Here is a 27478-nt window from a genome sequence, read left to right as displayed (position 1 = left end):
AAGTACATTCAAAGACCACGTTTCCACTATCTCTGCCTTTACTCGGATTCAGTGGACCTCTAATGGGCAATAGTCCAATTTTTTAAAGGCTGTAGTAAAACTAAGACCTCCCAGAGACCCCATGTTTTCCAAATGGGACCTCACGTTAAGTTCATGAGAGAGGTTTCACTATGGGAATTGACAGTGAATACAACCTTTCTGTTGGTGGTAGCTTTTGCTAGAAAAGTTTCATAACTAGCAGCTGATATCATATGTGGATTTTTTCTGTGCAAAAATTTCCATGTATGCAGTTTTCTGTGCAGAAAAAAACTCATGTGACAGCAGTGTTAGTATGTGTACAGGGATCATAGAAAACAATTGTTTTCTTTGTACTCTTGCAGAGACCTATATTATAAATACATCTATACACATGCTGTAAAAAAAGCCAATGCAAATCAAATCTGTGCATTTTTTCCATTAGTTTTTATGCACGTATGGTGTGAATGAGGCCTAGAGATACATAGAATAAGAAAAGCGGTAAGGTAGTACCAAATACAATTCCTGTGAATGCATTCTTGTGAAATAATTCTTACCCCATGCTCTTGGTTTGCTACCCAAGCCCCAGGTATTTTCACTTCAGTGTAACCACAGGTGGCACTAATGTGATTTACCAGCAGGTAAAAACACCTGCAATCGGTTCTGCTTGTCTTCTTGCTTCCCAGCTTTTTTCTGCGTCTCACAGTCCCAACAAATCTATATGGCAGTAATCTACTGGCAGATTGCAATCAGCCAGTTTGTTATCCTACAATTTTGAGTACTAGTTCTGGTGTTGACTCCTTACAGAGGGGCCTGGAGCTTTACATATTACTAACTACCCATTCTTCCCTAGACGCACCCAGAAGCAAAAATTCAGATGGTACAGACTGTATATTTCATGCCAGATTGTACAGTACCTGAAAGTCCCATCTGAAAAAGCAGCTCCTATTGTCATCATACATTCTCCAGATATAGAATCTGCATATGCCTGACTTAACTACAGCATGATAAGGAGGAACATCTCTCCTATCATAAAAATTACAACAAAGGGACATTTAGAAATGTTTAGTAATGGCAATTGTCACATGGGGCCCAAGATCACCAGCAGTTCTTTGTAAAAGCAGACAGTATTTATTAGTTTCTTCAAGTAAACACAAATAGCTACCGTCAGCAAAAAGTAAAGCAAACAGTTTGTAGTTTTAGTATAAAAGGAACCACACAACTGGCTAGACATGTGTTTTTACTTTCATTAAGAATCAAAATTTGGATAAAATGTTTGTTTTTTGGAGATTCAGATGTATCCAAATTTCCAAATCACAATAGTAAAGAATTTTAACAAATCCGAAATAAATTATAATGAAACAAATTATCCTAATTCAAATCTGAAATTAATTTGAATTCAAAATGAAAACACATTGAAAAAAATACACTAAGATATAAAAATGAAATAAGATGATTTTAACTTCTGACTTTTTTCCCTGCAGGAGCAAATTGGATCATGCTTTGCTGGGGTTTTTTTCTTTGCCTTCCCTTGAATCAACTGTGGGTATAGGATTATAACTTTTTTTTTTTTCAAATGGTTGAACTGGATGGACTTTTGTCTTTTTTCAGCCAGACTAGCTATGTAACTATGTAACTATGACTGCTTTTTATAATAGAAAAAAATAGAATAGAATAAAACAATATAGAATGGGATATAAAAGAATAGAATATAATAAAATAGAATAGAACAGAATGGAATAAAATAAAACAGAACAGAATACAATAAAACAGAATAGAATAGAGTGTAATGGAATGGAATAGAATAAAACAGAATGGAATAGAGTAGGATAAAACAGAATACAATAGAATATTAAACTATTAGAGTGATTAATATCTGCATTAACACGAGACACATAACATATAATAATACCACAGTGTCAAATCACGTTTTAAAGTGTCCTTATGAGATAACCAGTAAAGTTATAGTGTCCAAAAAAAGGGAAGTCCATATAATAATTCCACAAAGACTTAGCCTTCCACACCCAGTGTCCGAAAAAATCAATCAAAATGATCCACTTGTGCAAATCTCCACTGCATGGTGTGAGAGTAAAAACTCACCAGATATAAGATGTTAAAAGGCAAATTATAGTCTGCTATAGCAAAATAGCTGACTCAACCCAAATCTTCACAGTCTTCCACACAGTACGCTTTTGCAGTCAGGATGAAACAGTACAAGCACTCAGAAGAAAAAGATGTTCTATAGTGTACAAAGTTTATTAAAATCCAGCTGAATATAAAAGTAAATATTGCACTCACATATTACAGTGCCCAAACAGCACCTCCAAAAGGCAGAAGCAGATGCTCCACACCGCCGCTCTCTCTACCTGAGTTGGCGCCAGGGGCGAACTGACCATTTGGAAACTCGGGTCAGTAGGGGGCCCCATGAGATGCCCCTGGTACCTTTTTCATAGGCTTTTTTGAGTTTGGGCAAGGACACAGGGGCCCCATGATCCCCTATTGCCCGGGGCCCCATGAGTTGTCAGTCCGCCCCTGGTAGGCGTGCATTCCATGATTGGAATCCATCAGCGTAAGTGATGCACAGAAGGACCAGAAGTGGCGACAGGCGGCTGGGCCTCAATGCATTTCGCAAATTGCATCATCAGGAAGCTTTGTGACAGATATTAATTACTCCAATAATTATATGAGTAGCGCCTTTTTTAGATTTATGATTATAGTAGCTTTTCACTTTTAAAGGCAGCTTCTCCTTATTTATGGGATTGATTTGGAGGTGGTGCCCCCACTTTTTTGTTTGAATAGAATATAAAAGAATTGCGTAAAAAAGAAGATAGAAAATAAAATAATAGAAAAGAATAGAATAAAATAGAATAGAATAGACTAGAAAATAAAAGAATAGAACAGGACAGAATAGAGTAGAAAATAGTTGGATAAAATAGAAAAAAATAGAATAAAATCAATATAGCAGACTTATGAAATTTGAATTTGAATTTTGAATTGATTTGAAAATAACAAATATATGAAACAACTCCAAAATCTAACATAATGAATATGACAAAATTAAGTTATTACTTTTTTAGTTATTAATCCAAAACTAAACGAATTTTACATTGTACACATCTCTACAACTGGCTTACCACCGATATTTTGGTACCACACTGGGGTTAGGGGTCCTCTGGGGTTCAGAAACAAGCGTCTCAGTTGTCACAGCATTCACCCTTTGCTCACAGCTTTTGAACCACTCCACTCTGCCTCACTGACATTCAGTAAGTGCTGATGCAAACCTGCTACTCTTTCAAAACGTCATTGCTTGTGGCTTCATCCCTTCAGGACCAGAGTCCTTGTAATCAGAGTTTAGAGGTTTTCCCTCTCAAAACTCTTTGAACCTCTGAAATTTTGGGTCCCTAATATGGACTTATCAATCCAGAGAGTACTGGAAAAAAGTCCTCTCTAGCCAAACTCCCCCAGAACACCTCACCCTGCATGGGTGAGAACCCCTGAGTATTCACAAATGTCATGTAATCTCATGTAAGAACAGAATTTTGTGAAACACATAAACAGCTACGCTGTATCCTCTGTGTTGGTGTACTCTCTATCCTTGACACTTGGTGGAATAAATTATTGAACAGTCCCGCTGTGGTGTGCAGCCATTCATCTACCTTTTTTCCAGTGTGTATGGTGATGAGCCGGGGTGAGCACCTGTATGGGAGGACTGTGAAAGGCTTATAGTGTCTCACCTGGAGCAGTGTTTCTTTTCAACCAAAACTGGTGTTCTTAAAAAGACCAAAACTCAAATACCAGGGAAATATACTTGCTGTCTAGGACACATTCCTGGAGTCCTGTGCACAATGTACAGATACTTGTAGATATTTGTTCTTTGCATTCCTTATTTTTCTTTTCCTTCTCATACTTTATTTTAATTTTCCTCTGCATTCTTCACATGGTGGCCATTTTCACTAATGGCAAATGAATCCATCTCCCTATACTTTCTAGAACACTGCCTAAAACCCTAAGTCTGCCTCCTGAAACACGTGGCAGGAACTTCCCAGGAAGGTTCCACTGTGAGACCCTGTTAAAATCATCAGTGCCGCACTCAAACAGGAAGTGGAAAACAGTAATTGTAAGTAAAATAAAAAAAATGTTTAACTAATGGATGTAGGATGATTATCAGCATGCTGAGGGTGGAAAGGTCTACTTTGAGGAAAGGCAGAACCATTGACTAAACTTTAAAGGTCAGCAATCATTCTCCTCTCCTTGAGTGTCTTCACCAGTGTCCTCCTCAGGTAGTTGGGCACACTCAGGGGTGTATTTACCACAAGGCAAACAAGGCATTTGCCTAGGGCGGCATTTTTCAGGGGGGGCAGCAGCATTTTTCAGAGGGGCAGTGCCACCCCCCGAAAGAAGGGATGGAAGAAGGGATACATGCAGCACGGTGACCAAATGGGATCTGAGAGAGGCTGCGGACTGCTTGATGGTGCCTGACTCTTGTTGCCGGGGATGTCCGAAGCTGTGAAGGGGAGTGTCTTATCTCTTGCCAGGGTGGGAGTGGGGGTTGCTAGTGTATGGGGTGCAGTGGTAGTGGAAGGCTCTCTTGGGTGGGGGTGGGGAGTTGGGGTGTTATTGGTCAATGTCAGGCTCTCTTCATGGGGGAGAGAGGTGTTGGTCAGTGTCAGGGTCTCTCCATGGGGAGGGGAGCCAATTTTCGTGTTGCCTATGGCAGCACAAAACCTAAATACACCACTGGGCACACTATTCAGAAATATGCCTCTTGTTTGTTTAAATGTTTTATTCATGTTTGTCTCTGTTTCCACTACGGTCCCCTGCAAGGAACCATATTCTTCTGCTTGTACCTTGTTACATTTCTAAATAAAACATCATTGTACCAGAAGTATGAGTTATCTATTTAAACTACAGAATGCAGCACAGAAACCTTAAAGAGAAGCTCTGGTCAGGTATAAAAAGATAAATTAAATGTCAGCAGCTACTAATACTGTAGTTGCTGACATTTAATATATACTTACCAGCCCATGGATTCAGTGATGTCATTACCTGGGCTGGTTTTTCACCAGGATTCAGGTTCCCAGTGGTGCCTTCATCTTGCTTGTGGGAATCCAGCTGTAACTTCTAGGCGTTTCACAACCAGATTTCTACTATGCATGCACGAGATGTCCTGTGCTTTATCAATTGTCCCACAAGCCCCTGAGACATGCGACATGTCCTAGGAGATTGAGGTCGGCGGTTAAAATAGGTAACTGCTCCCCAAAAAGTATACAATGATAAGAGAGGAGAGGAGAAGGAGGAAGAGCAGAACTTCCTTTATCAGGTGACGTTCTGCTTTAAATGGGCTTGTCACAGCTTGCTTAGTGTGCTTGAGTAGCGCCTGACCATAAAGTTTTCTCCTGTTCCTTTGGGGTAATTCTGTGCTCTAATCTGCAATTACTGCCATTATTTTTGATTATGGTCTGTGTTGTGGATTTCTGTTGGTTGCTTGCTTTACAAGTTTGCTTGAAGGTCATCAGCCCTGACCTGTGCCAATGTTTTGACTCTGCCTGAAAGTTCAGATGCCCTGACCACAGTTTCATAACTGACTCTTGCCTGTTGACAAGCTTCTTTCATTTTGTCAGGACTTTCCACTTCTGGTTGCACCTCAGCTGTCACATTTTGATCACACCTAAGGGCCAGGAACTCATGTACTGATGCAGCTTAGAAGGTCAGTTGCAGGACAGAAGAAGGTCAATAGCCCCACTGAAAAACTCTGAATATCACATCAACAGGTCTCAAATGTAAGCTAAGCAGACTACATTCGCCCTTCTACACATGCTCTTTATACCTTGAAACCATCCAGTTATTGATGAACTACCTTGAAGCAAGTGGAGAGTGGTAGGCTACCCATGACTTCTTTCTAGGTAGATACATTTGGCTAGTAGGATGTGACTGTATGAAAATAAAGGTAGTTTTATCAATGAAATTATGCATGCAGTCCTGAGCTTTGCACTACACTGCACTTGTTCTTCTCATTGTAAAAGACAATTCTGCTATCATTCAGCTAAAATTAGGGCTGATTTCCCACTGAGACTTCAAATTTCTGCTGAGAATTATTGCCAGCACCTTGCACACTCTCCCCATATTTCTAGTCTTATTACAAGGCCAGCTTCTTCTAGCTTTACCTAAGATGGAAAATGTCCTGTCATGTCAATAAGCCTTGATTTGATCTGACTTGATTTTAATAGAGAGACATACATGTAAAGAGAACAAGAACAAGTGATATAGATGCAGAAGGAGAGACAAGAGCAAACAGAGGGGGTGATTAATCAAGTTGTGTTAGGGATAACGAGGCCGTTCTGGCTGTAACTCCTATTCAAGTTAATGGTATATACAGTACTGCCAAACGGCTTGTGTTATTCTTAACTGAGCTTGATAAATGTGTCCAACTGTGAGAGAACACTAGGCTGGAGAACAGGAGCGTCTGTACAGATGGGAGACTATTGAAGACATATTAGGGTTATTTATTAAATGTACAGTGAGCACATTAATTCCTCCAGGTGGTAAGGTTCTTACAACTGACAGGCATATTTTCCTAGCTCCTACATTTTCTATAATCAGCATATAGTATCTTTAAGATCAGACAAATTGTTTATATATACAGTTGTGTTCAAAATAATAGCAGTGTGTTGAAAAAAGTGAATAAAGCTCAAAATCCTTCTAATAGCTTTTATTTCCATACACACAAATGCATTGGGAACACTACACATTCTATTCCAAATCAAAACATGAAGAAAAATATATCGAATTTGTGTTGTTCCTCTAAAAAATTAAAGAAAAGTGAATATTAGATTGTTCAAAAAAATAGCAGTGTTTGTATTCTTCTTTATAAACTCAAACATTCACTATATAAACTGAAAAATGTTTGAAGATTTTGCTTTCCTTTGAATCACTTAATTAATATTTAGTTGTATAAGCACTGTTTCTGAGAACTGCTGTACATCTGTGTTGCATGGAGTCAACCAACTTCTGGCACCTGTGAACAGGTATTCCAGCCCAGGATGATTGGACTACATTCCACAGTTCTTCTCTATTTCTTGGTTTTGCCTCAGAAACTGCATTTTTGATGTCACCCCACAAGTTTTCTATTGGATTAAGATCCGGGGATTGGGCTGGCCACTCCATAACGTCAATCTTGTTGGTCTGGAACCAAGATGTTGCACGTTTACTGGTGTGTTTGTCGTCGTTGTCTTGTTGGAACACCCATTTCAAGGGCATTTCCTCTTCAGCATAAGGCAGCATGACCTCTTCAAGTATTCTCATGTATTCAAACTGATCCATGATCCCTGGTATGCGACAAATAGGCCCAACACCATAGTATGAGAAACATCCCCATATCATGATGCTTGCACAACCATGCTTCACTTTCTTCACAGTGTATTGTGGCTTGAATTCAGTGTTTGGGGGTCATCTAACAAACTGTCTCCGGCCGCTAGACCCAAAAAGAACAATCTTACTTTCATCAGTCCACAAAATGTTGCGCCATTTCTCTTTAGGCCAGGCAATGTGCTCTTTGGCAAATTGTAACCTCTTCAGCACGTCTTTTTTTCAACAGTGGGACTTTGCGGGGGCTTCTTGCAGATAGCTTGGCTTCACATAGGCGTCTTCTAATTGTAACAGTACTCACAGGTAACTTTACACCTTCTTTGATCTTCCTGGAGCTGATTGTTGGCTGAGTCCTTGCCATTTTGGCTACTCTTCTATCCATTCGAATGGTAGTTTTTCGCTTTCTTCCAGGTTTTGGTTGCCATTTTAAAGCATTTGCAATCATTTTAGCTAAGCAGCCTACCATTTTCTGCATCTCTTTATATGTTTTCCCCTCTCCAATCAACTTTTTAATCAAGGTATGCTGTACTTCTGAACACTGTCTGGAACGACCCATTTTCCTCAGTATTTCAGAGAGAAATGCACTGTAACCAGCATGTACAACATTTGCTGCCTTCCTTCCTTAAATAAGGGCAATAATTGCCACCTGTTTTTCAAAGAATGAATGACCTCACTAATAGAACTCCACACTGCTATTATTTTGAACATGCCCCTTTCAATTAGTGATTCAATTATACAGAATCAGCAGCATGCATGTCATGACTGTTGTGTCTGTTGGATTTCTATTACTCTACTACACCTGCTAGTAAATTATTTGCCATGTAGAAATATCATTTCTGCCAAAAACAGTGATTGATCAGGTTAGTGATGTCTGACTGCTATTATGTTGAACACAACTGTATATATATATATATATATATATATATATATTGTATCAATATATATTTTTTCGCACATACTGTATGAAGAAACATATAAAGATAGCCATGAATGCGTACCCAAGTAGAGGTATAAAGGAATGTGAACACTGGTTGGTTTGCACAAGTTTGCTTGTCATAAAGAAAATGGTTGTTGCAGTAATTAACCACTTGTCCTCCAGAAGCTTTTGCCCCCTTCGAGACCAGGCAATTTTTTGTTATTCAGCACTGTGCTACTTTAACTGCCAATTGTATTGTCATGCAGCAATGTAAACATTTATATAATTTTTTTTCACACAAACAGGAACTTCCTTTTGTTGATATTTGAATCACCACTATGTTTTTTATTTATTATTGTATAAACAAAAAAGACCAAAAAGTTCGGAAAAAAAATCCAATCATTTCTACTTTCTGTTAGAAGACGTCAAATTTCTTCATAAATTTACATCAAAATGCAATAATTGTCTTTGGTAAAAAAAAAAAATCTCAATAAGTGTATATTAAGTGGTTTGTGTGAAAGTTACAGCATCTACAATCTATCGTATATATATTTGAAAATTGATCAGTCCTGATGTACTGACTGCCTATCTCATTTCTTGAAACCCCAAAATGCCAGGATAGTAAAAATACCCCCAAATGACTCCTTTTTAGAAGGTAGACAGTCCAAGGTATTTAGTAAGGGTAATGGTGAGTTTTTTGAAGTTGTAATTTTTTTTTTTAAATTAATAAATTAAATAAATTGTTTTTTCTCACTTTTTTTTTTACATACTGTCACCAGTGCAGTACAGCGTCATCATATGACTGGTGTGGCGGTGATCAGGGATACTAACTGGTGACAGTATGTATAAAAAAAAAATAAATAAATATTTTTTATTCATTTTTTTTCCTTTTTTATAATTTTTTTCTTTTTTAATATTTTTTTTACATCCTGTCATCAGAGTAGCTCTATGTTACCATAGTGACACTACTACTCTGGGAGGGTGATCAGGGATTTTTTTTACACTGTTTTTACACTTTGCAGTGATGATCACTGTATAAGCAACAGTTCTTGCTATCATGAATGTGTTTCCCATTCATAAACAGCTTGCTTATGGTTGTGATCTGTGACTGACTACAGTGAATCACATGGTACAGGTAGCCAGGTAGATTGCTGGTGCCATGCAGGTCTCCTGCAGACCCGTCAGAATATCTGCTTGCTGTACGGGATGTACTGTCAAGCAGATATTCTGACAGGAAGCTTCAATGAACTACCACGGTGCTCCACAGCGCCGTGATAGTTCACTGAAAACTACAAGCCCATAGCCGCTAAGACTGTCAGGAGTTGCAATTCATTCATTCACGGATGAATGACATGAATGACATGGCCGTGTGGGCAGAGCCCCGCACAGCCACATTGTTTTCAAATTTAACAGATAGTATGGGGAAACTTCTCCCCGTACTATCAGAAGGAGGGGGGGGGGGCGTAGGGTTCAGCTGCAGCTATGGGAACATGTTACATATTCCGGGCCCTTTACTGTGACGGGGGGCCCAGACAGACAGCAACTTCAAGTTTCATCTCAATGCAGTAGCTACAGTCGGAACTTGACCTCCAGCGCTGGCCACTTTGCCACTCACTACTGTCAGCTGTCACCTATAAAACACAGAAGCCCGGCTTCTGTGTTTTATAAGTGACATTGATCCTTTCCCAGCGGCACACTAAACCCTCCCTACACATACAACTGAGGCGCGAAGGAGGAGGTGGCGGGGCGAAGAAGGGGGCTTGGTATGCACAAAGCACCAGCCTCGCGCCCACAGCATCTACAGAAGCCCACGTCAGCAGCCTGACTTCCTACTGTGAGTTACAGTACATTCTCTTCTGTGGGATAGAGGAGTACTGTGTATTGTACAGGGAGGAGAAGAAACGTCTGGAAGAGGAAGAGAGGGGTTCTCTGCACTGGGCAGGGAGGAAAGAAGAATCCTGTACTGGGGAGGAGGAAGCGGAAGTTTGGGAGGAGAGCTCTGTATTGTGGGGGAAGTTGTAAACCGGTCTCTGAGATATGCACACCTGCACTCTGTACATACCATAATCTGCTATCTGAATGCAACACACTCCTAAGCCCCGCGCTCTGTACGTAGCCCAATCCTGAACCCCGCACCCTGTACGTAGCCCAATCCTGAACCCCACACCACGGGTGGACTGACAACTCATGGGGCCCCCGGGCAATAGGGGATCATTGGGCCCCTGTGTCCTTGCCCAAACTCAAAAAAGCCTATGAAAAAGGTGCCAGGGGCATCTCATGGGGCCCCCTACTGACCCCGGGCCCTCCAAATGGTCAGTCCGCCCCTGCCCCACACTCTGTACGTAGCCCAATCCTGAACCCCGCACTCTGTACGTAGTCCAATCCTGAACACCGCACCCTGTACGTAGCCCAATCCTGAACCCTGTACTCTGTAAGTAGCCCAATCCTGAACCCTGCACATGGTACGTAGCCCAATCCTGAACCCCGCACCCTGTACGTAGCCCAATCCTGAACCCCGCACTCTGTACGTAGCCCAATCCTGAACCTCATACTCTGTAAGTAGCCCAATCCTGGACCCTGCACACGGTACGTAGCCCAATCCTGAACCCTGTACTCTGTAAGTAGCCCAATCCTGAACCCCGCACACTGTACGTAGCCCAGTCCAGAACCCTGCATGCTGTATGTAGCCCAATCCTGAACCCTGCACTTTGTATGTAGTCCAATCCTGAATTCTGCATTCTGTATTTAGCACACTGGCAGGGGGCATCGTGGATGATGTTGATGGCCAGTGATGCGATGGGGGCATGATAGAATTCCTGCATCTATTTTCTGAGAAAAAAAACCCTGTAGCCTTAGCCCTCATTTACACCTGCATTTATAACTGCTCCCCCTTCTATTACATACAAGACAAAGCTGCATTTTGTTTCCAGACAGGTTTCTGGGGAGGGGCCAGGGGTGGGGTCAAAGGGGGCCCCGTCAGGTAGGCTGTACGGGGCCCCATGATTTCTAACTGCGGCCTTGGGTGTGTTGATTTAGAAGCTATGAGTCATATGACAAATGACAGAAATTTCTTTATTCACCTTGACTGGAGTAAAACAGAAAAAATCACCACAGCTACTGGGCAAATAATGGAATCAGAAGGATTAGGAGACGGTTTTCTCTAATGTTCTATTTCCTAGAATGACACCAGAAAGATTCCTGTGAAAAATGTCCCTGCTCTTAAAACTGATACTTTGTCAGTTAAGAAGCTCACAAAACAAGGCAATGTAGTGACCTCCCAAGAGGACAGTTGTGCCGTCATAAAAAGGGATATCTTACTTGCAGAACTGCAATGAGATGGTTAATACTGCCAAGGAGGAAAAACATTCAAACGGCATTCACACATGGCACAGACGACTTGGGCACAGAAGGTCCTCACATAATAAAGAAATTAACTGAGAATGATTATGCAGGTGGAATAAAAATTAGTCCATGTGATCAAACAATGAAATACACCAGGCTCAATCACTTGTTTCTCCAATATTCAGTCTAGGGGTGTTGTTTTTGTTGTTTTTATTGTTGAAGAATGGTAAGAGGGATGAGTGGGCTACTCCATATTGGAAACTATGTACACTGAGTACTTTGTCTAATCTTCTAAACAAGCTATATCTGAGTCCATGCTGGGATCAAAAGGTGGACTTCAGTTTTAAGCAATTATAAGTCGTGTACCAGGGTGGGCTCCCCAGAATACAGTGAAGTCACGAACGAGGAAAGCAACCCCAACACCAGCTTTTGCCACAACAGAATTTTACTTAGATGTGGCAAATAAACACAACCACAAATGCTGGAAACATACAATAAATTTACATACACCCAGCCCAAAGGCTGAGACCCATGTGCTGCACAGCACGGCACCTCCTGATGGATGAAGGTAGAAGGTGTAGTAATTTACCTACTAGTGGGCACAACTAAGCTGCCACACCTTACCTGTTATTAACCTAAAAGAGCAGGAATCAGTGTATGGGTGTACAGTATGGGCTAGCCCGCGGTGCAGCACAACAGCTTACAATCTTACACAAATCTACAGTATTCCCCCTCCCATAACTGGTCCTGTAGTGTGTGTCTGAGTATTCCTTCTAAGCAAAACGCCAGTCTGGCTTGAGTTTGTAGGATTGTATCAGCTCTCCAATGTGAAATGTCACTTTAAGTTGTGGAGTCCTTCCAATAATCAGTAACAACACTTGTGGCCTGACACAAACAGAGACCCTAACTAACTATAGGCCTGGACTCAGTCTCAAGGCGCCAACACTGAAATGAGGTGCGTGCATGATCTTACCGACCCGGGTCTGCTTTTCATCCGCTGGTGACTCTGAACAGAACAAATGTCTCTCCAACAAGCTTGCGATATTGCAGTGTATGCTGCGTTGTTCCTCTGCTGTCATCAGCATTACTGGCAGCAATCTTCCTTTCTCTGAACAGGATCAGGGTCTTGGACATGATCAGCTTCACTTAGCTTCAGCTCTGGTTACCAAGGGAAGCTCCCACACCTGGATGTCATCGGATTCTCAGCTCACACGGCCCCTTCATTCAGCATCATTCAAAACATGGCTGCAGTCTCCTCTTCCTGTTCACTCCAACTCTGTGTGAAAACTCCACCTCTTCATGAATATACAAATATCTATGCAGTCTGAGGCTGTGTTAGAAAAACAGTGAAATCTTGTGGCTAAACCGCAGAATGTCAGTCAAAACATTAATTTACTTCCACACAATCAGTGTTCAAACAATGAGAGCTGTTTCCCCATCTCACACAATAGCAACAAGTAGTAACCTATTTAGAGTTCCAAAGCAGTTTCCATTTTAAGGAGTAGTGGGCAGATGGACAAAGCTCTTCGGAACATCAGCCAGTATTCCCTTTGTGAAACCTGCTGCTGACTTCCTAGCACCAGATGGAGTTTAACAGCACACAGTCTCTAAAATCCTTAGGGATGTCTGTACTCACAAGGCCCAAGAGCAACTGGATGCCTTCCTCCATGATACCAGACCAGATCTTCAGGAGACAGCCCCTGAGTCAGCATAGCAGAACCCTGGACTCAGCAATTCAGGCTCTAAGGTAGCCCGCCTGTGGGTCACAGCAGCAACTGCCTGGGAGAGCAAAATGCCCTCCCTCAGGCCCGGGCAATCCTAGCCAGGAAAGACACAGTACCCAGTGTGCTCTGTAAACATACACAGCCTCCAAGCACACCTTGGATCCCCTCACCCTGGAATAGGCTGAAGCTGCACCAACATCCATGCTGCCATCTGCACAGCTCCACACTCACCATCCAGAAACCTCTTCAGTTTCCTGGATACAGAGGAAGCTAGGCAGGCCAGCAGCACCGGAGCACACAGAGCAGACCCCACCAAACAATCATAGCCCACACAGCACAGTGTGCCAACCACACTACTACCCAGCAATGGCCACAGCCACTCCAATCACGGAGCAACAACCAACCCCACCCATCATAATCACAATCAATCCCTTCCATCCAATCCCAGAACAAACCCAGGAGGGTGCCAGCCACATGTATAGAAGTAAAAATTACAAGAAATGCCTTTTCAAAGTAGAGTAACAGCATAGCTAAAAAATACCTTTGGATTTATATAATTTAGATTTTTGTAGTCCAATGAAAATATGGACTCCAGGAAAGAAGAGGTATTTTCTCACTTTTTATAGATGATTGCTCTAGGTATACTACATTATATCTGGTACACAACAAAGGTGAAGTACCAGAGAAACTTGAGCAGTATTTGACTCAAGCAAGCAACAAATTTGACAAAATGCCGTGAGTATTGTGCACAGACAATGGAACTGAATATACAGGTGATAACACGCAGGCAATTCTCAGAAAGCATGGCATAATGTTTCAAACTACTGTACCATGCAACCCAGAACAAAATGGGGTTGCAGAATGAATGAACCATACTCTATGTGAGGGTGGAAAAACCATGTTGTTTGATGCAGATATGCCAACCACATACTGTGGGGAGGCAATTACGACCGCAGGCTACCTCCAAAATCAACTACCAAGAAAATCAATCAATACTCCACATGAACTGTGAAATTGATAAGCCCCAAATTTGAACCATCTAGCATTTTTTGGAAGCAAAGCCTATGTGCACATCCCAAAAGAAAAATTTACAAAATGGGATGCTCATACAAAGGAAGATTTACTTGTGGGGTACAGTGAATCTCAAAAGGGATACAGAATTCTACACCAAGACACAAGCAAGGTAACCATTACTAGAAGTATAATTGTCAGTGAAACTTCAGTGTGTTTACAATTTCTGGAACTAACACAAATGCTTCAAACTGAAGGAAATTCCACATCAGTGTCACATAAAGATAAAGTGATACAGAAATAGAAATTAATGCAGATAATCCAAATACTGTAAAAGAAGAGACCAGGCCACAAGAAGATTCAATCAGGAAATCCACCAGAATGAATGAAGGCATCCCAGCCAAATGTCTTTCCTATGTTGCTTGCATAGCATTAAAACCAGAGCCAGATTCATGCAAAGACTTTCAACCCATGAGAAACAAAGGTGGACCAGAGACGCTGATGAAGAGATGACATCTCTTAGTTAACTACAGGCATGGACATTTTCAGAGCTACCTTGTGGTAAACATAATTGCAGATGCTTTCACAAAACCTCTTACAAGAAACAGATTTATAGAAATGAGATCTGAAATGGGACTAATATAAGGAGTAGTTGTTGAGTGGCGGTGTTTAATGAATAAACATTTAATCACAGGTTAAGGTCTCAAATATATCATTTTTGCCTCCTATTCTCCCTATTGGTCAGTGAGGTTACCTTTAATATTAGCATGGACTGGGAGGTGGAACTGTAGCTGTCTAGATCTATTCATCTTTTGAACATTTTGACATTTTGGGTATCACTGAATATGTCTCCCTATACGTTTTCCCCATATGATAAATTTGAACTGCTCAGGTTTGTGAAATGTCTACATTTCAGAACAAGGGAAGCATACTTCTGCCCAAGGACTTTCAGTCAAATCTTGTAGTTTGTAGTACTTTTAAAGTAAAATTACTTTAGTGTCTACACACAGGTTTATAACTCTAACAGACTGGGCTATTTGCAAGACAATCTGCTTGTACAGCGTAAAAAAAAACGTATTTTGAAGACTGATATCAATCTGATCAACAATGGTCTCACAGCAAAAAGCCAAGACAGTAGATAGAGTCATGTAGTGAACACATCTGTTACACATTGTATGAGATCGTCTTGCTATTACTTTCATTGTCCACTACATCATCCAGGCATTTTGCTCAGGAATTTATTGTTTGAATCTTTCAATCTGACTTTAAGGGAGAGGGGTAAAATCTGTTATAGATCGTGCATCAAAGTGGGCAAATTAAGAAACAAGATCTGCAGGTTTTCCTTACAGCAATCTCTGGTAGCCCTTAGCATTGCATGATATATAGTTAAAGACCATTGAGTTCAACCAATAGAAAAAAATACAATTAATAAATAAATCAAAACCTGAATACACAGAACTTGAAACCCACAGTTGGTCAGGAGAAACGCAAAAACACCCTTATATACAAAAATGCTGCGCATACGCTGTACAATATAGTAGAAATGATAAATAACAAGAAAACTAGAAAACTAGTGAATTTAATTACATCAGTAAATAAAGTCCAGTGAAAGTGAAAAAGTCCAATAAAGTGCCAAATGTGAATGGTGTGAAATCTTCAGCAAGTGTCCATATATTTTTGTACCTCTACCAAACACTAATGGCTCCTGCTTACCAGAAACGCTTTGACTCCCCTATTACAGAGTAATCAAAATGAGCTTGTTATATGGCCAGGCTTCCACCACAGAGCCACCCGCAATCTCCACTTCAGGTCAGGACTCACAGATCACCCTCCATTTCAACAGTGTAGTAAATCGTGGCCGGTCCCATTAGAGGAATGGGCCGTTTCCAGGTTCACAGACCTTGATGATGTCATGAACCTAGATTCCCCCATATGCATTTAACTTCAAATAGCATCTTCCGGGGCAAGCATCGCTGGAATATGTTATCTGTACCAAAACGCGTCAGAGGGAGTACCACCAGTACTACTTGGACATTGAAGAAGGGAACATACCCCAAAAGCTTGTCGTAAAAAATTGTATTTTAGTGCAAATAAAAAAGTATCATCGACGGTACTCAATTTTTTCTGTCACAAGTGTACTAATACAGCTACTAATACAGCTACTATCACCACAAAAAAATTAATTCCTGATCTGCTAATCAAACTGGATATTCCCAAGAGCAACATTTTATAGCAGCCTTTTTTACCCCTGAAGAACCCTTGAAATTATTTTCAGGTTCTCGCAAAACCCCTGCTAGAAAAAAATTAGGCCTACAACTCATGATACATTAGCGTGATTAATATTTAAAAGAAAGTTTTAAATATAAGAGTAAGTAATGCGGTGTGCTTATTGTTCACTCTAACGTTAGTGGTCAGTTTAGAAGTAACTGAAAATTCCCCCCCTTTCATTGATAATCTATGAAGGTGGGAGATCAATCCTTCATTGGTCAAAGCTCAAGGAACTCCTAGCAACCTCAGGAGGAACCATAGGGTTCCATGGAACCCCGATTGAGGAACATTGTTCTATGATGTTATTACTTAAACAGCAAAAGTTAGTAGCCAGTTTTGTTTTGTGTGTTTAGAAACATATCCAGCATGTTATTAAAATAATCTATTGAGTTGGTCAGAGCTAGCTCCTGTGGAAGTATATTCAACATTTTTACCTCTTTTCATTAAACACAGTTTAAGCCTCTTTTCTTGCCATTTGCTGGGACTTGAATACCAACTTGTAAAACCTTCATTACCAGGCCATTTTATTTTTAGTTTCCAGTGCTGTGATACTTTGATAATTACTCAGTCATGCAACACTGTACCCAAATAAATATTATATTTTTTTGTGACAGAGCTTTCTTTTTTTGTTTCTTAAATTGTTTTTAAACCACTGCTTTATTTTATCTTTTACTATGTAAAAGCAAACATTTTGAAAAGGAAAAAGTTTCCCTTACGTTCTGTTTACCATACAAATGTCAGGACAATATGAACATCTCCCCTAATTACCCTTTTTGGAAAGTTGAAATTAAAAGATGATCTAATTTTTTCCACACATTTTTGGAAATAAATAAAAATGCTGCTTTTGAGGGGTGTAAAAAATGGAACTGGGCAACTGAGCGCTAGATATAGTGCATACATGTTTACACAAAGGGAGGGGATGGTGAAGGTGTTAATGCACAGGTTACATACAATGGGAGGATGGAGATGAAGGGATTAATGTGCAGGATAAGGCATGTGAAGGGTTAATATACAAATAAAGACAGGTTAAGGGATCAGTAGGGTAGGAGAGAAGTGGGGAGGTGAAAGGGTTAAACTTGCCTCACAGTAAATACGCCCCTGTTCACACATGGTGATCAAATTCTGCCTAAATACCACTTTTTCAAGGAAGAATAAATTTAGTTTGGATAATAATTCTTCATAGCTGAGCTCCTCCATGCTTCCTATTAGTTTAGTTACCTTTCTCTGCACTTACTCCAGTTTTTCCAAAATCTGTTTTGTGAACTAGTGCTCAAAACTGAACTCCATATCCCAGATGAGGTCTCACTAATGATTTGTACAGGGGTAAAATGATATCTCTCTTTCTAGTTTATACCTCCTGAAAGAAATTAATATTTCTTCATCATTGACTCCCAAACTGAAAGATGCATGTGTGTTAGGCCTCCAAATGCATAACTTTACATTTATCAACATTAAATCTCATATGGCACATAGTTGCCCAATCAGTGCATCCAGGTCTGCTTGTAGGTCTTTTAGGGACCTCTTAAAAGGACTTTATTCCACTACATGTGTTCCAGAAGTCCTTTCAAGCACACACTTTACCTTGAGGTGTGTTTGTAAAGTTGAACTCTAGCAACCATAATAGGTCTAAATAAATTTATAATAGTGCAAAAGCATAGAAGTTACTATGTAGAAACTAGAAAAGAAGCACAGAGCAGTAAAATATGTCCAGTTTCTCACACACAATAAAAGTAGCATGGCTGCTTCTGGAAATTAATAGTTCAGAAACAGAATGTCTGATAAATTGCGCTCTTTTTACTGCTTTTGTTTGGACTGTGTATTAAGATTATGCATATCAATGTCTCATTTGTTTCATAACAATATACCACTACAAGGCAAGGTTCTAATTTTCAAACCAATCACGTTTCCCAGTCACTTTGTATAATTGCTTTGACAAAAGTGCATAATCCTAGTCATTACTTAAAATAATACCTCAGCTCCTGCGAAATTAATTTAGCAGCCACGGCTGTCACACGCGGTATTAATAACTACTTGACTCTATACATTGGTATAAATATTTGCTCTTTATATTGAGATTCTTCTTCCTGGAAATTAGATAGTAAGCTCTTCTATTCTGAGGTGCATTTGTGCAGGATTTCATCTGCTTTCTTGGACAATGGTGATTACTTGTCGGCAGCAATGTGCAGACTGTCAGCTCAGGGATTCCTATTGCCCCGCAGGCAGCTGTCCAAATGCTGAAGTGTTAAGAGAGCACATCATAGTAGTGTGAAGATTATACAAAAAAAATCAGAGGTACCTGGACTTGTACGTGCAGTGGGAAATGTATGCTCACTGATTAATAAATATCCTTCTCTTTAGATTCAGTAAAAAAAATATACCTATAACATGTTCGTGTTTCTTGAAAGCACAACTTGAGTTTTTTTCCCGTAAGGCAAAGGTATCACAATATTATACACATTTTTCTGAGTTGTCAGATGTTTTTGAGTGTGGCATATGCAGCATCCAACACATGGAATGTGTGGGAACTTTTAATTACAAACCAATCCTCCCTGGAATATGCAATACTATAAGATAAAGTACACTGCTCAAAAAAAATTAAAGGAACACTTTTTAATCAGAGTATAGCATCAAGTCAATTAAACTCCTGGGATATTGATCTGGTCAGTTAAGTAGCAGAAGGGGTTGTTAATCAGTTTCAGCTGCTTTGGTGTTAATGAAATTAACAACAGGTGCACTAGATGGGCAACAATGAGATGACCCTCAAAACAGGAATGGTTTTACAGGTGGAGGCCACTGATGTTTCTTTCCCTACTCATCTTTTCTGACTGTTTTTCACTAGTTTTGCATTTGTCTAGGGTCAGCGTCACTATTGGTAGCATAAGGTGATACCTGGACCCTAAAGAGGTTGCACAGGCAGTCCAACTCCTCCAGGATTGCACATCAATATGTGCCATTGCCAGAAGGTTTGCTGTGTTTAACATCACAATCTCAAGAGCATGGAGCAGATTCCAGGAGACAAGCAGTTACTCTAGGAGAGCTGGACAGGGTCGTAGAAGGTCCTTATCCCATCAGCAGAACCAGTATATGATCCTTTGTGCAAGAAAAAACAGGATGAGCACTGCCAGAGCCCCACAAAATGACCTGCTGCAGGCCACTGGTGTGAATGTCTCTGACCAAACAATCAGAAACAGATTCATGAGGGTGGCCTGAGGGCCTGACGTCCTCTAGTGAGCCCTGTGCTCACTGCCCAGCACCATAGAGCTCAATTGGCATTTGCTATTGAACAACAGAATTGGCAGGTCTGCCACTGGCACCCTATGCTTTTCACAGATGAGAGTAGGTTCACCCTGAGCACATGTGACCGACATGAACGGGTCTGGATAATCCATGGAGAACGTTATGCTGCCTGTAACATCGTTCAGCATGACCGTTTTGGTGGTGGTCAGTGATGGTTTGGGGAGGCATATCATGGAGGGATGAACAGACCTCTACAGGGTAACCAATGGCACCCTGACTGCCATTAGGTATAGGGATGAAATCCTTGGACCCATTGTCAGACCCTACACTGGTGCAGTTGGTCCTGGGTTCCTCCTGCTTCACAACAATGCCCAGCCTCATATGACAAGAGTATGCAGGCAGTTCCAGGAGGATGAAGGAATTGATACCATTGAATGGCCCCCACGCTTGCCTGACCTAAATCCCACTGGGATATCATGTTTCGGTCCATCTGACACCACCAGGTTGCACCTCAGACTGTCCAGGAGCTCAGTGATGCCCTGGTCCAGATCTGGGAGGAAATACCCCAGGACACCATCTGTCGTCTCATTAGGAGCACTCCCCAATGTTGTCAGGCACGTGGGGGCCAAACAAACTACTGAGTACCATTTTGAGTTGCTGAAATGAAATTTCAGCAAAATAGACTAGCCTGCTGCATTATTTTTTCACTTAGATTTTCGGGGTATCTTTGAATTCAGTCCTCTGTAGGTTGATCATTTTCATTTCTATCAAACGATGGGGCATCCTTATGTTCCTAACACATTACCCAGTCCATATCAGTATAGATATCCAGCATAATATTTTTCCCCATTGAGATCTGATGTGTTTTCAAAGTGTTCCTTTAATTTTTTTTGAGCAGTGTATATGCTATGCTATGCTATGCTATGCTATGAGATAAGGTTCAATCTTAATTGCCAATATGTTCACTTGTTGACCCTCTAGAAATTTTTTAAGATTTGGGTTTAAAATCCAAATAAAGTCACAGAAATAGATAAGCAGTCAGGTAGACATTGCACAAGCAACCTCCATGCTCGTAGTCTTACCTCCATTATACTGTTACAGTAGTTATAGTGGGTGTCTGACTATGACCCTGCAGTCTAATAAACACCAACAAAGACCCAGTGGCCTCAATAATTTTCACCGAGTGTGTCTAACTTCCCTCACCCCTTCTCTGAAATATGTCTATATATAGGTCTATGTAATGACACTTGTGATGTGGTGTGTGACTGTTACGCAGCAGTGCTGACCATTGCAGTTTGAGGGCTGGGAACACAATTTTCAATGGGAAATAAAGTTGCCTTAAAAGCATTTGCTAGCAAAAAATCAGTTACAAATCATAACATGTGGGGGTATAGGAGTATAAGAAGCACATTAACAACCACAATATGTTGTCCTACCAAGGGCTATCTGACAGATAGCTAACAAAACTGACGGAAGCAGTGTTGTGTTTCATTCCAAAACTGAATTTACTTCTGTGAATGGTTCTATAAAACTGCAATGCAATCACATAAACTGAAATTATAGTACGCTTGTATACATGTCTACTACGAATGCATACACTGAACACACTGGCAAACAGCTACCTACAAATCACATTGAATATATTGAACTTATAGGCATATGTGTATCAAAGAGAGAATGGAGGCCTTCACTGGTATTCTTCTGGAAGCTAAACTGGAACTGCAGTGGAAGATGGGAAATCTTTATTTTACCAAATACTTCCTGTTCCTGTTGAAAGGGAATAATTAAAAACAGGTGCAGTTGCAGAGAACACCCAATAGATGGCTCCCTACTCAACACAATGATGATATGCAGAACACTCCTAGCCTGGTATAAATGTAGCGCTACCTTCTAGAGAGCACCTGTTTTCCTGGGTACCCCTAATCTTCGCACAGCCAAGCAACATGCATTTTCCACACTTGCATCCACAGTCAGTGAACAGTTGATGAGCTTGGTTTTTGTTATTTTATTAGGGGAAATAATTTGGATAAGGTAACAGGGATTTTGGGATGCCCAGCTTGACTGAACCAATGCACACACAACGTCCTTCCTATTTACAGAAAAAGATCCTGGACAGTTCTTCTCCTTGAATGGAGTCAGACTTTATGGGTCAGTAGCAAAGGGACTCTCCGTCCTCCTGAAAGTTAGTACAGATTGTTGAAAAATACATGCAGAAGTACTGTATCTCCTCCTCCCTGTAGAATTGCCCCCAGCTCTACAGCCTGCAGACACTACCAGCCCTCCTGGCTGCTCTGAAGATTTCCCAGCACAAGGATAAATGATTAAATGCAAAATCCTCAGTCATTGATCCTGTTCATACCGTGATGTTGAAGAGATCCTCCTGAGCCAGCCCAAGCCCAGTCTGGAGGCCATCCCCCATAGACTTAGGGTCCCCTCTCAGGCCACCGACAGCCTCCTCAGCACTCCATCTTCCACCCAACTCTGCTGCTAGCGTGGCTCTCTCATATTTATGGGTTAGCCTCACCATAATACCACGGCCTCCAAGCCTCGGATTGGTTAGACTCCCATAAACATGCAGATTTAGGTCTCCATCCCTTCCAACCTTTGGCTTCTGGAAGCTTCCATGATCCTCCAGATCCAGGTGGAGGCGATGGAGTCCCAACCTGCTGAGTCACCAAGCCTGACCTGCAGTAACCCAACCTAAATACAGACTCACGCAGTTACCAAGAGTCATAACATAATAAATTTACCTACACTAACACTAGTAGCACTCCAGAGGCTGCTACATAATTATATACCACTACTATATATCTTTGAATTACTGTAACATTTAACTAGGTAGCCCTTTATTCAGGAAAAGGACTACTGAATCTGAGACATGTTGGAGGTATACTTTAGCAGTGCTTCTGGAAAAGGAATTATTGATGTGAAAAAGTGCTGCTATACCTCTCGCCAAGGACTTCCAACTTGAGAAATGTGAGCCTAACTGGTGTTCATGCTCTTTAGTTGCCAAGGCTTCACTGTCAGAATTTGGTTCAATAAAGTCATATACCTTGGCTTCAGGTGGCTCTCTTTTATCTGCATGATGTAAAAAGTCTGGGCCTGAGAACCAGTTGGTATGTTTCAGATGAGCTGCTTGAAATAGTCTGGCACTGTGATCTGCTGGGTTCTGACTAGTGGTAACATAATGCCAATGATCTGGCTCAGTGGATTTTCTAATGCGGATTATCCAGTTTGAGACATACACAGGGGCGGACTGACAACTTATGGGGCCCCCGGGCAATAGGGGGTCATGGGGCCCCTGTGTCCTTGCCCAAATTCAAAAAAGCCTATGAAAAAGGTACCAGGGGCATCTCATGGGGCCCCCTACTGACCCCGGGCCCTCGGGCAGGGCCCGAGTTTCCAAATGGTCAGTCCGCCCCTAGACATACACATAACATTTTCTGGATGTATTGCGAATATAACCCAACACAATTTTGCTGTCAGTGTAATATTTACCTGCCTGTGGCTTAAAGTACATTTCTGCAAGAATCAGTTCTGCTAGCTCAACTAACAAAACGGCTGCACATAACTCTAAACATGGTACTGTGTGGGCTGGTCTTGGAGCTAGTTGAGATTTGCCCATAATAAAACCTACATGGCATTGACCATTACTGTCTATGACCTTGAGCTACAGACAGCTGCTATCGCCACAGTAGAAGCATCAGAAAGGACACATACTTCTCTTTACACTGTAGATGTTAGCGACACTAGCACATAGGGTCTGAGAATACTGGGATCTTCAAGATGAATCAAGTCTTCTGTCCATGTTCTCCATTGAGTTGCTCTTTATGGCAAGAGACCCAGTCACACTGGTCTATTGAGAGCTCTCTAAGGCTTTTTCTTGCATGGTGATCAGGGCTGCAAACCCGATTGGATCATAAAGACTGTTTACTGTGGCTAGGATACCTCTCCGTGTGTATGGCTTCACCTCTCTGGACACTTGAAAGGTAAACCTGTCGGCCTGGAGATTCTGGCTTAATCCTAAACTCTGTTGAAGGGGCAGAGGATCGATACCTAGAACGAGGTCTTTTAACTTTTTAGCTCTGTCATCTGCAGGAAACGCTTCCATTATTCTATTGGATGCTTCTTTGTGTAGCTTAAAGCAGAACTCCGGGCAAAAACATTTTCCCACGTCCTTACTGCTGATCTCTTACCTTTACTATGTCCTCCATCTTCTGGTTCATTCAGTATGCGTTTTTGATCCATTTTGATCCATTTTGCTTTTTTTTTTTTTTTCCCAACCGGTTGATGGACAGATTAAAAAAACAAAACGTGTGTTTTTTGAATGTTTTTGCTGTGTTTTTAATGCATTTCAGGCCTGGTTCACATGTTTTTAAACACTGCTGCTTGTGATACATACTCAAGTATGAAGACTTCAGATCTGTCATGTACACTTATTTAACTAAACTTGCTTAACACTTACATTTCAGGCCTGGTTTACACCACTGAAGTTTGTGTTTTGTCCATTTTTTCAGTGCATTTTGCGTTTTTGCATACACATTTTTGACGGTTTTTTTATGCGCTTTGTGTTTTGTTTTTTTTTGCCCAGCTTGTTGATTGGCAGACTAAAAATGCAAAACACATCAAAAACGTAAGACGTGTTCAATGCATTTCAGACCTGGTTCAGAAAAATGCAAACACCAATGCAGTTTGCGTTTGTCCATTTTGCAGTGCTTTTTTGCAGTGTATTTTGCATTTTTGCATGTGTGTAATTAGCACGTTTTTTGATGCAATTTGCCTTTTTTGAATTTTTTTTTTGACCAACTTGTTGCTGGGCAGATTAAAAACACAGACTAGGCCTTCATTCACGCTAGGACATTTCAAATCGCGGGTGGAATCAAACAAACAAATGCACAAACGTTCCGCAATCATGCAAACAAAATCATGGGACTCGCAAAGCCCAAAAACGGTCTTGATTTTTTTGTGCAATCGTGGTGCATTTGTTGCACGGAAAAGCATGCCACGATCTCCGCAATAACACCCTGCATTTTCAGGTGCCATTAAAATGAATGACACCTGAACACGCTATCTTGTGTTCTCACATTTTTACAGAGCGTTTTCAAATTGTGGGCAGAATTGCAGTGATTTCGCCCAAGATTTGAAATGCCCTAGTGTGAATGGAGCCTTAATCTGCGTTTTTAATCTGCCCAGCAACACGTTGGCCCAAAAAATTAAAATGCGCAAAACGTGCCAAAATCTCACAAGCAAAAATGCAAAAAACACTGCAAAAAGCACTGCAAAATGGACAAAATGTAAACTGCAGTGGTTTTTGCGGTTTTCTGAAATGCATTGAAATTGCAGCAAAAACACACACGTGTTAAGTTTTTGATGTGTTTTGCATTTTTAATCTGCCCAGCAACAAGCTGGCCAAAAAAAATTTAAAAAACGCTAAACGCATAAAAAAAAGCATAAAAACCGTGCATGCAAAAACTCAAAACAGACTGCAAAAAGCATGGCAAAATGGACAAAACACAAATAGCGTTGGTATGAACCAGGCCTCAAATGCATTGAAAACGCAGCAAAAACGCTTTAAAAACAAACAAATGTTACGTTTTTGATGCGTTTTTAATCTGCCCAGCAACCAGTTGACCCAAAAAAAAAAAATAAAAAAACACAAAATGCATCAAAAATGCAAAACACTCTGCAAAAAGCACTGCAAAACACACAAACTGCATTGGCTTGAACCAGGCCTGAAAAACATTGAAAACGCAGCAAAAGCACATCAAAAACACACACGTGCTGTGGTTTTGATGCACTTTTGAGTCACATGACCTATGAAAAAAGTACCTTAAAGGTGGTAAAATCATGGCAAAATCATGAGTAAAATTGGAGCAAAATTGCTGTAAAATTACAGATAAAATTGCAGCAAACGTCCTGGTAAAATCGTGGCAAAATTATGGGTAACATTGCAGGAAAATCGCTGGTAAACTCGCAGCAAGATCCTGAGTAAAATCACTGCAAAATCACAGCAAAAACATGCTGCGATCGCATTAAAAACTCCTCATGTTTTCTGGTGCCTCTGAAATGAAGAGCATCTGAACACGTGATTGCACCTTTTCACATTTTCACAGAGTGTTTTCAAATCACGGGCAGAATTGTGGTGATTTGAAACGCCCTAGTGTGAAAGGAGCCTTATGTCCCAGTGCTTTGTTTCTGTTGTGTTGTGGCCGGGGATGTGATCTCATGGAAGCATACAAGCAGCCGTGGCTGTTAGAAAAATAGGAAAAAGACTTCTAATATTTCATTCCAGCAGACAACAGTTGATAAACAACCTAATTCTGGGCATGTGGCCATATTTATTCTGGGATTAAAAACAGAATGTCAGGGCAACTAGTTTCTATTCTGTTGTGACTGGAGGGTGAGTGGGCGTGTTTTCTGTTGAAGTGGGTGAGTACACATTCAACACGTACAGGCCTAGTGTACCAGCCCACATTTACTGTCTAACGTTCTCAGTAATTGTCAGAAATCAAAAGCTATGAATCTCATTCTTCCACAAACTATGATTGGCAAGTTCCAATCTCATTCAAATGGACACCTTCTTCAAATAAATACATGGGCACCCACCTTAACAAAAACAAGTCACAACTTTTATCCCCTTAACTTTAAGCCCTTGACTTTCCAAAAACATTTTAGCCTCCACCTGGCATGTGCAGATGAGTCTTCACCAAATACATGATTTTGGCCATTCCGTTTTTTAAAAGCAGTCATCTGGAACCCATCCTTTTCCTGATTAGCCCAGGTTGCTCCCTTCTCTCCCCAAAAATGAATGGGCATATATAGGACCTCTCACTTTGTGAAACACTCGACATAGAGGACTACCACAAGCAAGATAAGAGACTCAGATATTGTTTTTCTAGACCCCTGGTGACTCCTCCAACTCATGCATTTTCTCAAGACATTGCCTCCGGCTTCTCCTCCAACTTTGCCAAATATTCCCTTTCTTTCATTTATAAACTTCTCTTACAAGAAATTTTACAAACTCGAACTTCCATCCCTTGAGAAATGGGAACAAGACTTACACGCTCACTTCACAGAAGAGGTTGAAACTAAAGATTCTCACACTATCTGCAATTGATACCAAGATTCTGACTACAAAAAAAATGTATGCTGGTACAGCACTCCTGCTGTTCTCCATTCCATCTACAGTTCAGTTTCAAACCACTGCTGCAGATGTTACTCTTTTCCAGGTGACATTCTACACATTTTTTGGTTTTATACTGCCCTCCAGGACTTCTGGGACCAGGACCATACTATTATTCAAAAATCCACTGACTGTTGAATACCAAAGAAACCCTTGTTTTTTTATTTCTTCACCACAGCTCTTTCCCCATCAAGACCTATAAAACAAATGGTCAACTTTGAATGTTCTTGTATCCCAGGTATCTGGAAACTTCCCACTTCATGCACAATACAAGAATGGATCCACAGATTTCCAACATGTGGAGGATCTCATCAACTTTGTGAAAGATATCTCTACCATTTTGTTTCTACTGGATATTACAAAACAGTACAAAACATTTCTTGCCCACCAAATCCCACATTCATCACAGTAATTTTC

This window comes from Staurois parvus, unplaced genomic scaffold (assembly GCF_062004578.1).
Source record: "Staurois parvus isolate SC_StPar_1 unplaced genomic scaffold, SC_StPar_1.0 ptg000017l, whole genome shotgun sequence".
Lineage (NCBI taxonomy): Eukaryota > Metazoa > Chordata > Amphibia > Anura > Ranidae > Staurois > Staurois parvus.
The sequence above is the reverse complement of the archived record's forward strand: the minus strand, read 5'-3'. Positions refer to the sequence as shown.